Source organism: Trachypithecus francoisi, unplaced genomic scaffold (genome assembly GCF_009764315.1).
Source record: "Trachypithecus francoisi isolate TF-2019V2 unplaced genomic scaffold, Tfra_2.0 Lachesis_group6, whole genome shotgun sequence".
NCBI classification, from domain to species: domain Eukaryota; kingdom Metazoa; phylum Chordata; class Mammalia; order Primates; family Cercopithecidae; genus Trachypithecus; species Trachypithecus francoisi.
In genome coordinates, this window is record NW_022681471.1 from 119,385,684 (window position 1) to 119,399,978 (window position 14,295).

Here is a 14,295-nt window from a genome sequence, read left to right on the forward strand (position 1 = left end):
ACAGGGAAAACTCTACTTGACACCTGACTCATCAAACTGCCACCTCAAGTACAGGCCACCTGGGAGTCTCAATCTAGTTCTTCAGCTCAGCCTTTCCACTTTGCCAGAATATCCCTGGCAAAATACACAGGCTCCAGGTTCATCCACTTATCAATCTGAAGCAGCCGGAGGGTAGCTGTGGAGCTCTGTAGTAATTGTACTTATTTATCCTACTGTTTTGAGCATTTTCCTGATCTTATTTCTTTGGCAGCCCTTCAAACATCACATCACATGACTGGAACCTCTTGAGCCCAAAGATGATGAATAACATTCACTACTCGTAGTAGTTGGCTGGGAGGCCAAATCTGTTTCATGTGCCCTCCATGAGAGCAGTGGTTTTAATATTGGCCACACAAAACCACCTGGGGAGCAATACCTGCATCCATCCCAGACCAACGAAGTCAGAATTTCTGAGGTTTGAAGCCAGACATTTTTTAAAAGCCCCCAGATGGTCCTGGCGTGCAGCTTTCACCTGCTCTCTTGCCTTGGGAACCCAGCCACTGTGCTCTGAGGAAGCTCAAGCCACATGGAAAGGCATGAGTGGGAGATCCAGTCACTGTCCCAGCTCAGATCCCGGCCAACACCCAGAATCAACCACCAGATAACTGAGTGAGTGGGCCTTTGAATGATTCAAGCCCCAGCCTTCCAGCCACCCCAGCTGATGTGAAGCAGAGCAAAGACAAACTGTCCCCACTGACCCTGGTCCAAATGGCAGATTTATGAGCAAAATTAATGTTGTTTTAAGACGCGAGGTGGTGGCCTGTTACACAGCAACAGAAAACTGGAACAATTTATTTCCATTTTTAGATGAGGAAATGAAGGCAGCAAGGATGGGGGAAGTAACCTGCCCAAGTCCAGGCAGACTTGGCAGGGTCAGAATAGTCTTGTTCCAGGGCCCAGGCTCCACCACTCAGATTCCTCCCCTGGCTCAGCCCCCAACTGAGAGCAGGGGACTATAAAACCTGAAACTGTGTAGGACTCTGAAAATAAGGAGCTCTGCCCAGTACCGTCAAACTCAGAGCAAGGCAAGGGCAAGAGGAGACCAAAGACCTCACTCTACCACAGACCACCCTGCTGCTCCAGGACCTTATGGGTCTAGTTGTTGAAAATGCACAGTGAATATGACAGCACCCAGCAGGAATGACAGTTTCTGAGGAACTCCTGGAATCTCTCAAGAGGCCCTTTACAGTGATCTGACATCCAAGACACAGGTGGGAAGAATAGCCAATGGTATTTGCATTGGGTTTTTTCTTCTAACTCTATTTGTATAAGCAGAGAGGAAAGGCCTGGAGAAACACAGCTGGCACATATGTTATTTATTTGTCAACATTGTCCCTGTAATTAAGATAACCTCGCTACTTAGTTTTACAGTCTGTTTTATTTTTCACTTAAAATCCCTGGTAACCATTACCTACTTCACCAACAGTTTTCTAAAAAAAATATTTTAATGGCTCATTTTATAAAGTGGAAGTACCATGATTAGTTTTAACCTCTCTCCTATCGGACATTCAGGTTGTCTCCATTTCTTTCATATCATAAATGATGCCATGATGTGCATCCTTGTGTCAAAAGATATAGAGTTTGATGTAAATCTCTGATTTTTTTTCTTAAAAAACAACAACAGGCTGGATGTGGGGTCTCACGTCTGTAATCCCAACACTTTGGGAGGCCAAGGCGGGAGGATCGCTTGAGCTCAGGAGGTCAAGGCTGCAGTGAGCCATGATGGCACCACTGCACCCCAGCCTGGATGAGAAAGTGAGATCCTGTCTCAAAACAAGAACAATAACAACAACTTCTTAGAACTACTTGGTCAGGGAAAATCCTGTTTAAATAATATTGATTAAAAATTGTAGTATTTAATTTGTTCATGTTAATAATTTGCATTTAATAAATAAAAATTATTTATTTATTTTAAATGTATTGCCAAATAAGTTTCTAGGAAGGTAAGTCTTTCCTCAAAATAGTTCTCTATTCTTGCCATTTTCAATTCCTCTCCTCTCATTCTCCCTTACATCCACTTCAGTTATGCCCTTGACCCCCTCATTCCACTGACCCTGCTCTCTACAGTATACTAGTGATCTTTACATTGCTGAATCTATGGCCAAGTCTCCGCTTCCTGTGAGCTAGCAGCAGCATTTGGCACGACCCATAAACTCTTCTCCCTGATACGTGGTCTTCATTTGGTTTCCAGAACCCTACCCTCTTTTGGTTTTCCCATCTCACTGGTTGGATCATCTCAGTGTCCTTTGGATGGTTCCTCTTCATTCCCTGGAATCAATGCTGGCTGTCTCTTCTTCTCTGTCACTCCCTGAATGATCTCATTCTGTCTCAAGGCTTTAAATTCTACCTACATGCTCTTAACTCCCTCCCAATTATATATCCAGCTCAGACTTCTCTCCAGACTCCAGGCTCTTACTTTCAATTGTATACTCAACAATTCCATGACATCTCAAATCAACATTCCCAAATCTTTTTCCCCCTAACCTTCTCTATCAGCAGTCTACCCTATCTCAGGGAATGATAATACCTGGCTTCCAGTTGCTCAGGCAAAAAAATCTTGACACTTTCTCAAGTTCTCTCAACTTCTGTTACCCCATATCCAATTCATCAAGAAACCCTGATAGCTTTATCTTCAAAATATATCCAGAATCTGATCTCTCACCACTTCACTGGTACCGCCCTGGTGCAAGCACCGTACCTCCTGCCTGAATAACTATAAAGGCTCCCCAGCATGTCTTCCCGCCTACACCTGTCCCTGCCACGCATACACACTAGCAGCAAGAGGAATAGACCCGTCTATGACCTAAGATTATGTTGCTTTATCTGCTCAAAATTCTCCAATGGCTCCCCTTTTCCTCCCACATCCAGTGCCCCTTATTCTGTTGCATGGTTTTATTTTTCTACTGCATCTTTTTTTTTTTTTTTTTTTTGAGACAAGAAGACAAGCTTTTGCTAGATTGCCCAGGCTGCTGGCCTTGAACTCCTGGGTTCAAGCGATCCTCCCGGCTCAGCCTCCTGAATAGCTGGGACTACAGACATGCACACTACCATGTCCCAGCCTAGTTTCACTTCTTAACATATTATATTGTGTCTTCTATTTATTGTCTATCTTTCCCTACCAGAATATAACCTCCATGCAGGCAGGAATCTTTGTCTGCTTTCTTCCCTCCTGTATCTCAAGAACCTAGAAGAGCGCCTGACATAACAAAGGCAGTCACTGTATGTTTGCTGAATGAATGAATGAATGCTATTACTCTTCACGTTGAAACCTCTGTGACCTTTCTGGAAGGATACCATAATTCTATTCATATACTCCCTACAGAAAGGGCATGTAGACAAGGTTTGCCTGCCGGGCCTTCCACTTCTTCATGTAGGGTGTACTATCCTCTAGTTTCCCTTCCAGTTGCTCAGAGCCCCTCCACTCAAACTTCCCTTCTCTCACAGTGGTCTGGGCTTTAAAATTAAGCCTTCCTCCTCTTCTGCTCCCATTCAGCCAGTCTCCTTCCTGTTTCCCATGAATATCAGCAAGCTGTCAGCAGAAAAGCTTTAGGTTAACCTAATTCCATTTTAAAAAGGTCTTTGTGATGTCCTGTTCCCTTCTTCATGTCCCCTCCATGAGAATCCAGGTTGAGAGACAAGTCTTAGCATTAGCTACATTCACCTTGTCCATTAGCTCTTTAGCATCACAACTTTACTCCCAGCTGACTTCATCACCACTCTCTGCATTGGATAGATCATCTAGACAGAAAATCAGTAAAGAAACGGCAGACTTGAACAACACTATAGACCAAATGGACCTAACAGACATAGACAGAACATCCTATCCAACAGCAGCAGAATACACAATCTACTCCAGTTTACATGGAATATTCTGCAGAATAGATTATATATTAGGCCATAAAAGAAGTCTCAATCAGTCTTAAAAGGTCAAATCATGTCAAATATCTTTTAAACTACAATGGTATGAAACTAGAAATCAATGACTGGAAGAAAATTGAAAAATTTGTAAATAAGGAGAAATTAAACAACACATTCCTGAACAACCAATGGGTCAGAGAAGAAATCAGAAGGAAAATCAAAAAAAATCTTGACACAAACAAAAATGGAAATACAACATACAAACTTATGGGATGCAGCAAAAACAGTTCTAAGTTTATAGTGATCGACATCTACATAAGAAAAAAGAAAGATATCCAAAATAAGAAGAAAAAGATCACCTCAAGGAATGTTTTTTAAAAAATAAATAAATAAATAAAAAAGAATAAGCTAAGCCCAAAGTCAGCAGAAGGAAAGGAATACAAGCATACCTGAGAGATATTGAGGGTTTGATTTTAGACCACTGTAATAAAGCAAATATCACAATAAAGCAAGTCACGGGAATTTTTTGGTTTTCCAGTACATATATAAGTTACATTCATACCATACTATAGTATATTAAGTGTACAATAGCATTATGTCTAAAAATAAGTACATACCTTAATATAAAATACTTTATTGCTAAAAATGCAATCATCTGAGCCTTCAACGAGTTATAATATTTTTGCTGGTGGAAGGTCTTGCCTCCACATTGATGGCTGCTGACTGATCAGAATGGTGGTTGCTGAAGGTAGAGATGGATGGCTGTGATAATTTCTTAAAATAAGACAACAATGAACTTTGCCATATTGATTGACTCTTCCTTTCACAAAATATTTCTCTGTAGCCTGTGATGCTGTTTGATAGCATTTTACCCCCAGTAGAACTTCTTTCACAACTGGAGTCAATCCTCTCAAATCCTGCCACTGCCTTATCATTTAAGAATATGGAATAGTCTATATCTTTTGTTGTCATTTCAACAATGCTCACAGCGCCTTCACCAGGAGTAGATTCTATCTCAAGAAACCACATGCTTTGCTAATCCATAAGAAGCAACTCCTCATTCAAGTTTTGTCATGAGATTGTAGCAATTCAGTCATGTCTTCAGACTCCACTTCTAATTCCAGTTGTTGCTTTTGTTTTGTTTTTGCTATTTTTACCACATCTGCAAATACTTCTTCCACTGAAGTCTTGAACTCTCAAAGTCATCCATGAGGATTGGAATCAACTTCTTCCAATTCCTGTTAATGGTGATATTTTGACCTTCTCCCATGAATCACAAATGTTCTTAATGGCATCTAGAATGATGAATCCCTTCCAGAAGATTTTCAATTGACTTTGCCCAGATCCATTGGAAGACTGACTATCTATGGCAGCTATAGTTTTATGAAATGTATTTCTTAAATATTAAGGCTTGAAAGTCAAAATGACTCCTTGATCCATGGGTTGCAGAATGGTTGTTGTATTAGCAGGCATGAAAATAGCATCTCTATCAGAGCTGTACATCTCTATCAGAACTCTTGGGTGATCAGATACATTGTAAATGGGAAATAATATTTTGAAAGGAATTGTTTTTCTGAGCAGTAAGTCTCAGCAGTGGGTCTAAAATATTCAGTAAATCATGCCAAAAACAGATTGTGAGTAAAGAGATTGAATCAGTAATCAAAAGCAAAGAAAAGCCCAGTGTGGTACGGAAATAAAAACAGACACATAGACCCATGGAAAAGAATAGAGAGCCCAGAAATAAACTCATGGATATATGGTCAACTAATCTTGGAAAAAAGTGCCAAGAATACACAACGGGGGAAAATAGTCTCTTCAATCAGTGGTGCTGGGAAAACTGGATATCCCCATGCAAAAGAATAAGATTGAACCCTCATCTTATACCATACACAAAAATCAACTCAAAACGATTAAAGACTTAAATGTAAGACCTAAAACCATAAAACTTCTAGAAGAAAACATGGATAAAAAGCTGCTTGACACTGATCTTGGCAGCAATTTTTTGAATATGACACAAAAAGCACAGGAAACAAAAGCAAAAATAAACAAGTGGGACTATATCAAACTAAAAAGGTTCTTCACAGCAAAGAAATAATCATGAAAATGAAAAGGCAACCTTTGGAAGAGGAGAAAATATTAGCAAGCCACGTATTTGATAAGGGGTTAATATCTAAAATATATAAAGAACTCTTAGAATTCAAATTCAATAGCAAAAAAAATAGAACCCAATTTAAAAATGGGCAGAGGATCTAAATAGATATTTTTCCAAAGAAGATGCGCAAATGGCCAACAGGTATATGAAAACGTGCTCAACATCACTAATCAGGAAAATGCGTATCAAAACCACAATGAGATGTCACCCATACCTGTTAGGATGGGTTTTATTTTTTAAAAAATGGATAACGAATGCTGGTGAGAATGTGGAGAAAAGGATATGCTGGCACATTGTTGGTGGGAAGTTAAATTAATACACCTATTATGGAAAATAGTATGAAGACAGAATCCTCAAAAAATTAAAAATAGAACTGCCATATGACCTAGCAATCCCACTTCTGGGTATTTATCAAAAAAAAATGAATGCAAGATCTCAAAGAGATACCTGTACTGTGTTCCTTACAGCATTATTCATAAAAAGCCAAGATGTGGAATCAACCTAACTGTCCATTAGTGGATGATTGGATAAAGAAAATGTGGCATACACATTCAATAGAACATTATTCAACCTTTAAAAAGAAGAAAATCCTGCCATTTGCAACAAGATGGATGGACCTGGAGAGTATTACGCTAAGTGAAATAAGCCAGACACAGAAAGACAAATACTGTATGATCTTATTATATGTGGAATCTGAAATAGTCAAACTCATAGAAGCAGAGAATAGTGGTTACCAGGGGCTGGGAGGACAGGGATATGTGGAGATGTTGGGCGAGGGGTACAAAGTTTCAGTTGTGCAAGATGAATATATTCTGGAGATCTAATGTATAGCACGGTGACTATAGGTAACAATACTGTATTATACACTTACAATTTGCTAGCAAGGTAGATCCAGAGTGTTCTCACCACACAAACACACACACACACAAGGAACTATGTGAGGTAGTATATATATTAATTATGTTGATTGTGGTAATTATTTCACAATGTATACATATATCAAATTATCAAGTTGTATGCATTAAGCATATATAATTTTAAACTGTTATTCCTAGGAATATTTGCATTTCAAAAATAAATGCTCCAAAAGGGAAATGCTTACTTGTTAACAAACTCTCATGATATTCCGAGCCTCAGTTATTCAAGATTTGGAATAGAACAAGAATATAATTTTAACAATAAGAAAATACAAAAAGAGGTAACCTTTTACTTATTCATTCATTTATTAAATATTTATTGAACAAGTACTATGTGCAGACACTGGGCTAGGCATTGGGGCTAGAGTAGAGAACAAGACAGACAAGATCACAGTTCTTATGAGCTCTGGCTCAATATCTGGGTTTAAATGCTTTATGTGATAGCCTTAACATGAAGTCACATGAATTAACTTAAATTTCTATCCAATAGAATCCAGCATGTTCTCCTTAATTTTTAGACACTGGTCATTTATTTTTCTTTCTTTCCAGTGTCAGGGAGGAAGTATAACTTCTCCTCAACCCTCATAAGTTCATAGTTAGGACTGACCCCTGTAACAAGACAGATTAACAGCAGAAAAACAAGCAGTTTTATTAACCACGCAGTGCACATCACGTAAAAGAAATCTCAGTGACAGGTAACTCAAAGCTGTGGCTTAGAACTCTGGTTTATATAGCATCTTTAACAAAGAACCATAAATTTTAGAGAAGTAACACACAAAGTAAAGCAGTTTTAGGTTTCCAAAGGTGGGAAACCATGGGAAGGTCAATACATGGGAGTAATCTAACGGAGCAAGTTTTGTTTGTAGATTCCTCTGGTGCCATCTCTGAGCTGATAAGAGTTGTCTCTAGTAAGGGAGAATTTATATCCTCTCTTTAGGCAAAAAGTGTAGGGATGGGGAATAGAAAGAGCTCATCCTCTGATTGCTGATTCTTATTTGCCTTTAGCTCAAAAATATTTATGTCAAAGAGGCATATTTTGAGGTGACACATTCTGGTTTCCTTCACAACCAAACAGAAAGTACAAAGAAATGTTATGCTATTATCCCAGCATGAAGAACTGTCGGGGGTGGGGGTGGGGGTGAGGGGGAGGGTTTGTTTGTTTGTTTGTTTGGGGTTTTTTTTGAAACAAAGTCTCGCTCTGTTGCCCAGGCTGGAGTGCAGACAATCTCGGCTCACTGCAACATCCACCTCCCGGGTTCAAGAGATTCTTCTGCCTCAGCCTCCGGAGTAGCTGGGATTACAGGCGCCCACCAGCATGCCCAGCTAACTTTTGTATTTTTAATAGAGATGGGGTTTCACCATGTTGACCAGGCTGATCTGAAACTCTGACCTCTGGTAATCCACCTGCTTCCACCTCCCAAAGTGCTGGGATTACGGGCGTGAGCCACGGTGCCCAGCCGAAAGAACTGTTAAAAACAACCCACAAGATGAGGGTAAATCTTTGTAAAGAGTCTCTTCATTAAAACCCCTCCTCATAGCCAAAAATAAAAAATAAAAAATATAACCCACAAGAGGCCGGGCACGGTGGCTCACGCCTGTAATCCCAGCAATTTGGGAGGCCGAGGCAGGAGGACACGAGGTCAGGAGATCGAGACCATCCTGGCTAACAAGGTAAAACCCCGTCTCTACTAAAAATCCAAAAAATTAGCCAGGCATGGTGTATGCACCCGTAGTCTCAGCTAATTGGGAGGGTGAGGCAGGAGAATTGCTTGAACCTGCGAGGCAGAGGTTGCTGTGAGCCGAGATCGCGCCACTGCACCGCAGCCTGGGCGACAGAGCGAGACTCTGTCTAAAAAAACAAAACAAAACAAAACAAAACAAAAACAAACAAACAAAAAACCCATAAGATAGGTTTGGGAAGAAAAATCTGATATCCTAAAGAAAGTCAAGACATTATATTACCATCCAGTCAACAAAAGACTTCACTAATCTGTGTTCTGGGCCAGATCCATCCATGGAAAGGTCAGAAATTGAACAAGCCAGAATTGATCTCTTTCTATTCCACCTGAGTCAGTTTTAGGGTAGGATCATGAGTTCCATTGGTCAGGCTGTGAGCCTCCTCTGTTCCTTATTTTCTAATGTGATGATTGGACCTTTCACACATCTTCCCTGATATAATCAGTGTGCCATCCTTAGAGGAAGGCATTGCTATCTCCATTTTGCAGATGAGAAAATGAGGTTTAGAATAAAGTAATTTGCACAACACTCCCCCTAGTACAAGTGCTGATGCCAGCAACTTAAAACCCAAATCTTCCTGCTTCCTGAGCTTACATTATTTTCTCTATAATACACTGCCTCTTGGGTCATAAATTTGTGAGATCATAATAAATATCTTTAAAATTCTGATATCAGAAGGGAAGGCACTCTGTTTGGACAAGAAGAATCAAGAGAGGACTTAACTCATTCTTGGAGTTGACAGCAGTGAAAATAACAGCAGTGATAACAGAGCATGGGCAAATCATTAATTTTTCCTGCATCTAAGTTTCTTTAGGTGATAAATGGCAATGATGAAATGAAAAAAACAGCAAAGGGACACTAGAAAAATTAACCTGGTGTTTATGACAATTTGACAGAGGAATAATAAAAATTCTTATGTTTCTTTTTTGTTTTTAGAGATGGGGTCTTGCTATATTGCCCAGGCTGGAGTGCAATGGCTATTCACAGGAACAATCATAGTGCACTACAGCCTTGAACTCCTGGTCTCAAATGACCCTCCTGCCTCAGCCTCCTGGGTAGCTGAGACTACAGGCATGTGCCACCGTGCCCAGTTCTCTTATTAATATATGTCTCGGGCCGGGCGCGGTGGCTCAAGCCTGTAATCCTAGCACTTTGGGAGGCCGAGACGGGCGGATCATGAGGTCAGGAGATCGAGACCATCCTGGCTAACATGGTGAAACCCCATCTCTACTAAAAAAATACAAAAAACTAGCCGGGCGAGGTGGCGATCGCCTGTAGTCCCAGCTACTCAGGAGGCTGAGGCAGGAGAATGGCGTAAACCTGGGAGGCGGAGCTTGCAGTGAGCTGAGATCCGGCCACTGCACTCCAGCCTGGGCGACAGAGCGAGACTCCGTCTCAAAAAATATATATATATATATATGTCTCATCTACATTAGCAAGACTAATATGCAAACACCCAGAAACAATAAACAACCAAAATATTTATAGAAAGTGGTATGGATAAATGAATTGTATACATTCACCAAATGAAATGTAAGGGCACTAGTTGTGTTGTTTTGTTTGTTTGTTTTTTGAGACAGAGTTTCACTCTTGTTGCCCAGGCTGGAGTGCAGTGGCGCGATCTCTGCTCACTGCAACCTCTGCCCCCCAGGTTCAAGCGATTCTCTTGCCTCAGCCTCCCAAGTAGCTGGGATTACAGGCATCTGCCACCACGCCCAGCTAATTTTTTGTACTTTTAGTAGAGACGGAGTTTCACCATGTTGGCCAGGCTGGTCTCAAACTCCTGACGTCACCCATCTCGGCCTCCCAAATCGCTGGGATTACAGGCATAAGCCACCATACCTGGCCAAAGGCACTAGTAAAAAGAAATAAATGCCAACTACAAACGATGATACGGATGAACTGATGAATGTTAGAAACTTGAAGGAAAAAAACACTACATACATTATTATGACATTTGTATAAAGCTCAAAAACAAGCAAAACTAAACAAATTGTTTAGAAATGCATCTGGTAAGAGTAATTTTTTTGCTTTTGTGTACACATTTAGTCTTTTATAACAAAGCAACTTGTAGACGTTTAACATTTAAAACTGAGCATCATTTTTCCTTTCAGTAAACAAAATTTAAAAATAAACAAGGACAAAATTACAATAGAGCATGCCAATTCCAAATGAGATCCTACAGGTTCTGCTGATTCTCCTAGCAAGTGGCAGGGCTCAAGTCATCAGTAGGAGATAATTCATTTTTAGTGTCATCTTAAACTGCAAGGATGCCTGGTAAACATCACAATTATTTTCCAAACTGATGCTTTAAAAAAAAAAAAAAATCACAATTAAACATACCAAAGGAGAAGCCATGTTGTCAAAATGCCCACTTCACTCACCAAACATCTCAAACCTAACCTTTACTGACTTTCTAGAACCCCATTTTTAAAAATTCTTTTTGTTTTTTTAAACAGAGAAAGTAGATGGATGCATGTTGGTAAATGCTAATTGCCCTTATTCACAAAGAGACACAGTATTCTTTCCGAGAAGGAAAAAAGCTAGAATTCCATGCTCTAGCGCACAGGGGCCTAACACCCTTCTGCTTCCAGCAGAGCAAAGGAAGCAGATTTTTCTTTTTTCCCGCAGAGCTCAGTGATGTTGGTTCCATACAGTTTTTGTTGAGACGGAAAGGGATAAAAAATGATTCAAACAGAAAGGGGTAGAGACTCTTTTCCCATTGTGTATTGCTCAAGGTGCCTCTTCTTCCTCTTCCCCAAGCAGTGCAGACACTTATGGATTGACACTACTTTTACAAAATTATGAGAGTAAGATAAATCTAACATAGTTGACTCCATCTTGCCTCTAACCTCCAAGTTGTCCTTTGTCATTCCTGGGTATAGGTTAAGCTAATTTGAGGAATAATTTAGTTTAGAGTTTAACCAAAGCAGGGATGATAACAGCCCTTCCCAAAACTAAACCACCTTTGTAAAACTAATCAAGAGAGGGGCCAAAATTCTGCTAAATTGTAAGCATAAACAACTGTTCCAGGGGTCACAAAATTTGTAACTTCCCAAACTACTTCTGCAGGTAACATCCTTACTGCAGAACCTAAGGTTGCCCTTTTGAGATATTTTTTCAGACTTCTGCATTTCTGATGATGGGATGACTCTACCCAGATGACTCTACCTGGACTGTGACTGCAACTCATGACTCAACCTGTCCTATGGACCCCACTCAGAGGCTGACTCAGTGCACAGAGACCATTTTCCATACCCCTATGATTTCATCCCCAACCAATCAACATTTCCCACTCCCTAGTCCCCTGCCCGCCAAACTATCCTTGAAAACCCCTAACCTCCAAGCCTTTAGGGAGACTGATTTGAGTAATAACTCCATCTCCTGCGTGGCCGGCCTCGTGTCAATTACACTTTTCCTCTACTACAGTACCATGGTCTCAGTGAATTGAGTGTATCTGTGCAGCAGGCAGGAAGAATCCGTTGGGTGATTACAGATGGCTGACAAATGCTGCTACCCCAAAATTTGGGATTTGGGGGATCAGTTCTGACCTCTTCTGAAAAATGGTTGGCAGAGTTTGTTATATTTCTGTCCTACTGTCAAAATCTTCTCACTGGCTAGTTCATTAAATCTATCTGTTTCATTTTTTATTTCATCAGTGTGTTCAATAGCTTCTTGCAGTTTTTTTCTCCCTTCTTCAGCAAGCCGAGAGGCTGATGTCTCTGCCTGTCTCAGAGCAGAAGGCAGTCTTGGTTTCTCCTTTTGAGGCATGAGTGGAGACAGGCATATGGGAGCCGTACTGTGAGGAAAGTCCGGGAACCAGACCATGAGTCTCCTGACTCCTTAGGAGGAAGCTCAGAAAACTCAGTAATTTGTTTTTAAAGAAGGGGAATGCAAAATTCAGGAAAGCAGGTATTTTGGTGGGAGAGGCAGACATCATGGAGGACAACCCAGATATTAATGTTCCAGCCCTGTGTGTGATATGTCACTAGTCTTCACAACTTACACATATATTATACATTATATGTATTATTTATTTTATATATATAATATAGTGCAATAAAATTTTAAGATAAAATGTATTTTCTGTCATCATATTGTGCGGCAGTCTTAAAAGATCTTAAGATCATTGATCTTCCTTGATAAGCTAAGGATTTGTAAGAATTGAGAAGAGAAACCAAGTAAATCTAAATTTTGGTGCAAAGGGCCCAAAGCGCATTTCTCCAGCCAACATTTAGAGCAGCCCCATCAGCTGCTACAGCAGTTTCCTGAAACCCAGGATCCCTTTCCCAACTTGACTCCAAACACCTCAGAATTACTGAACTGGCTCATGTTAGCTAGCCGGCTGGCTTCCACCAGATAAGACCATTTGATATATTATGTAACCATTTTAAGAGTTTATCTTTTGATTCACCAGGAAAATTCTTCAGTCCAAAACATTAAACAGGCATTTTTCAAAGACTGGGAAAATAATGAACATTATCAGCAATTTCCTGCCATTCTTTGTGTTCTCGATGCTCCACGGTGAGAGTTCATGAACTAAATAGGGAGTATTGGAAAAATCTTTTAGAGCCTGGATTTATGATTGGGAGTTTCCCTTCTGAGTGCAATGCCCTGCACATCTATGATTTGTTTCAAAGAGAAATGGAACTATCTGACATATTTCTGACTTGGTTTTTAATTCCTCTTGTCCTCCTGTTAGTCTCACATAGAAAGTGTAGAGGAGAGATGAGGAGTAGGGAGGAGAAGAGGTGGGGATAGGAAATGGAAGTAGGAAAAAAGGGGAAGAAAAGGAAGAAAAGTAGGAAGAAAAATGGGAAGTAGGAAGAAAAGAAAGAAATGTGCCCTGCACATTAAAGAAAATGGGAAGTAGAAGACAGGGAAGGGGGAGGGAGATGGCGAGAGGGAAGAGGAAAAGGCGTGGCGAGAGGAAGTGAGAAAGGGAGTTGGGGAGAATAAGTCACAGACTGAGCAACAACAGTTCCACACACTGTGCTTGATTATTTCCATAGAGGTCATCCCATTTACTTCTCATAATCTGTGAGTTGGGTCAGGAAGCTTGCAACTCAGTAAGGCAGAAGCCTTAGATTCACACAGTCAATAATATTGGATGCTCTGGTTTCTCTTCAGAGCAAATAAATCTTTGGCCTTTTACTAAAGATTTCCATGGAGAGGAACAATTATTAATTAATAACCAAATTTTTGAGGTCCTGCTTAGGCAAGGCCAAGTAATAATAATAACAGATAAATAATAAATAATGATTGGATTAAACCTCCAGATCTTTCTTCTGCCTCTGAAACCAACTTTCTCCTAGTGCCCACCTCTGGGAACTGGAATTCCCAAAGGCAGTAATGCATTAAGGAGCGGGGATCTGAGCATAAGATGGGACCCCAGATACGCAGGGTATGCAAGGGCAATTAAAGGAAACTAACAAGGAATGGTGAATTACCTTGGCTTTAGCAACTTCCTGAGAACTAAGCTCTGGAAGAGGGTTACCCAGGCACCACAACCATTAATACAATAATGCAGCTAATGACAGCCTACAGGGAGGCAGGGTAGGAGTCACAACATATCACCCACCCTTCTCTACC

At 40.4% G+C, this 14,295-nt stretch overlaps 1 non-coding gene across 1 annotated transcript; it reads left to right on the plus strand.

Annotated features, from left to right (window-relative positions):
* The first annotated feature begins 13,813 nt into the window (after positions 1-13,813).
* On the plus strand, positions 13,814-13,928 carry LOC117078727. The gene has a single exon (XR_004435134.1). It is a non-coding gene; the product is annotated as a U5 spliceosomal RNA (small nuclear RNA).
* The last annotated feature ends 367 nt before the right edge of the window (positions 13,929-14,295 follow it).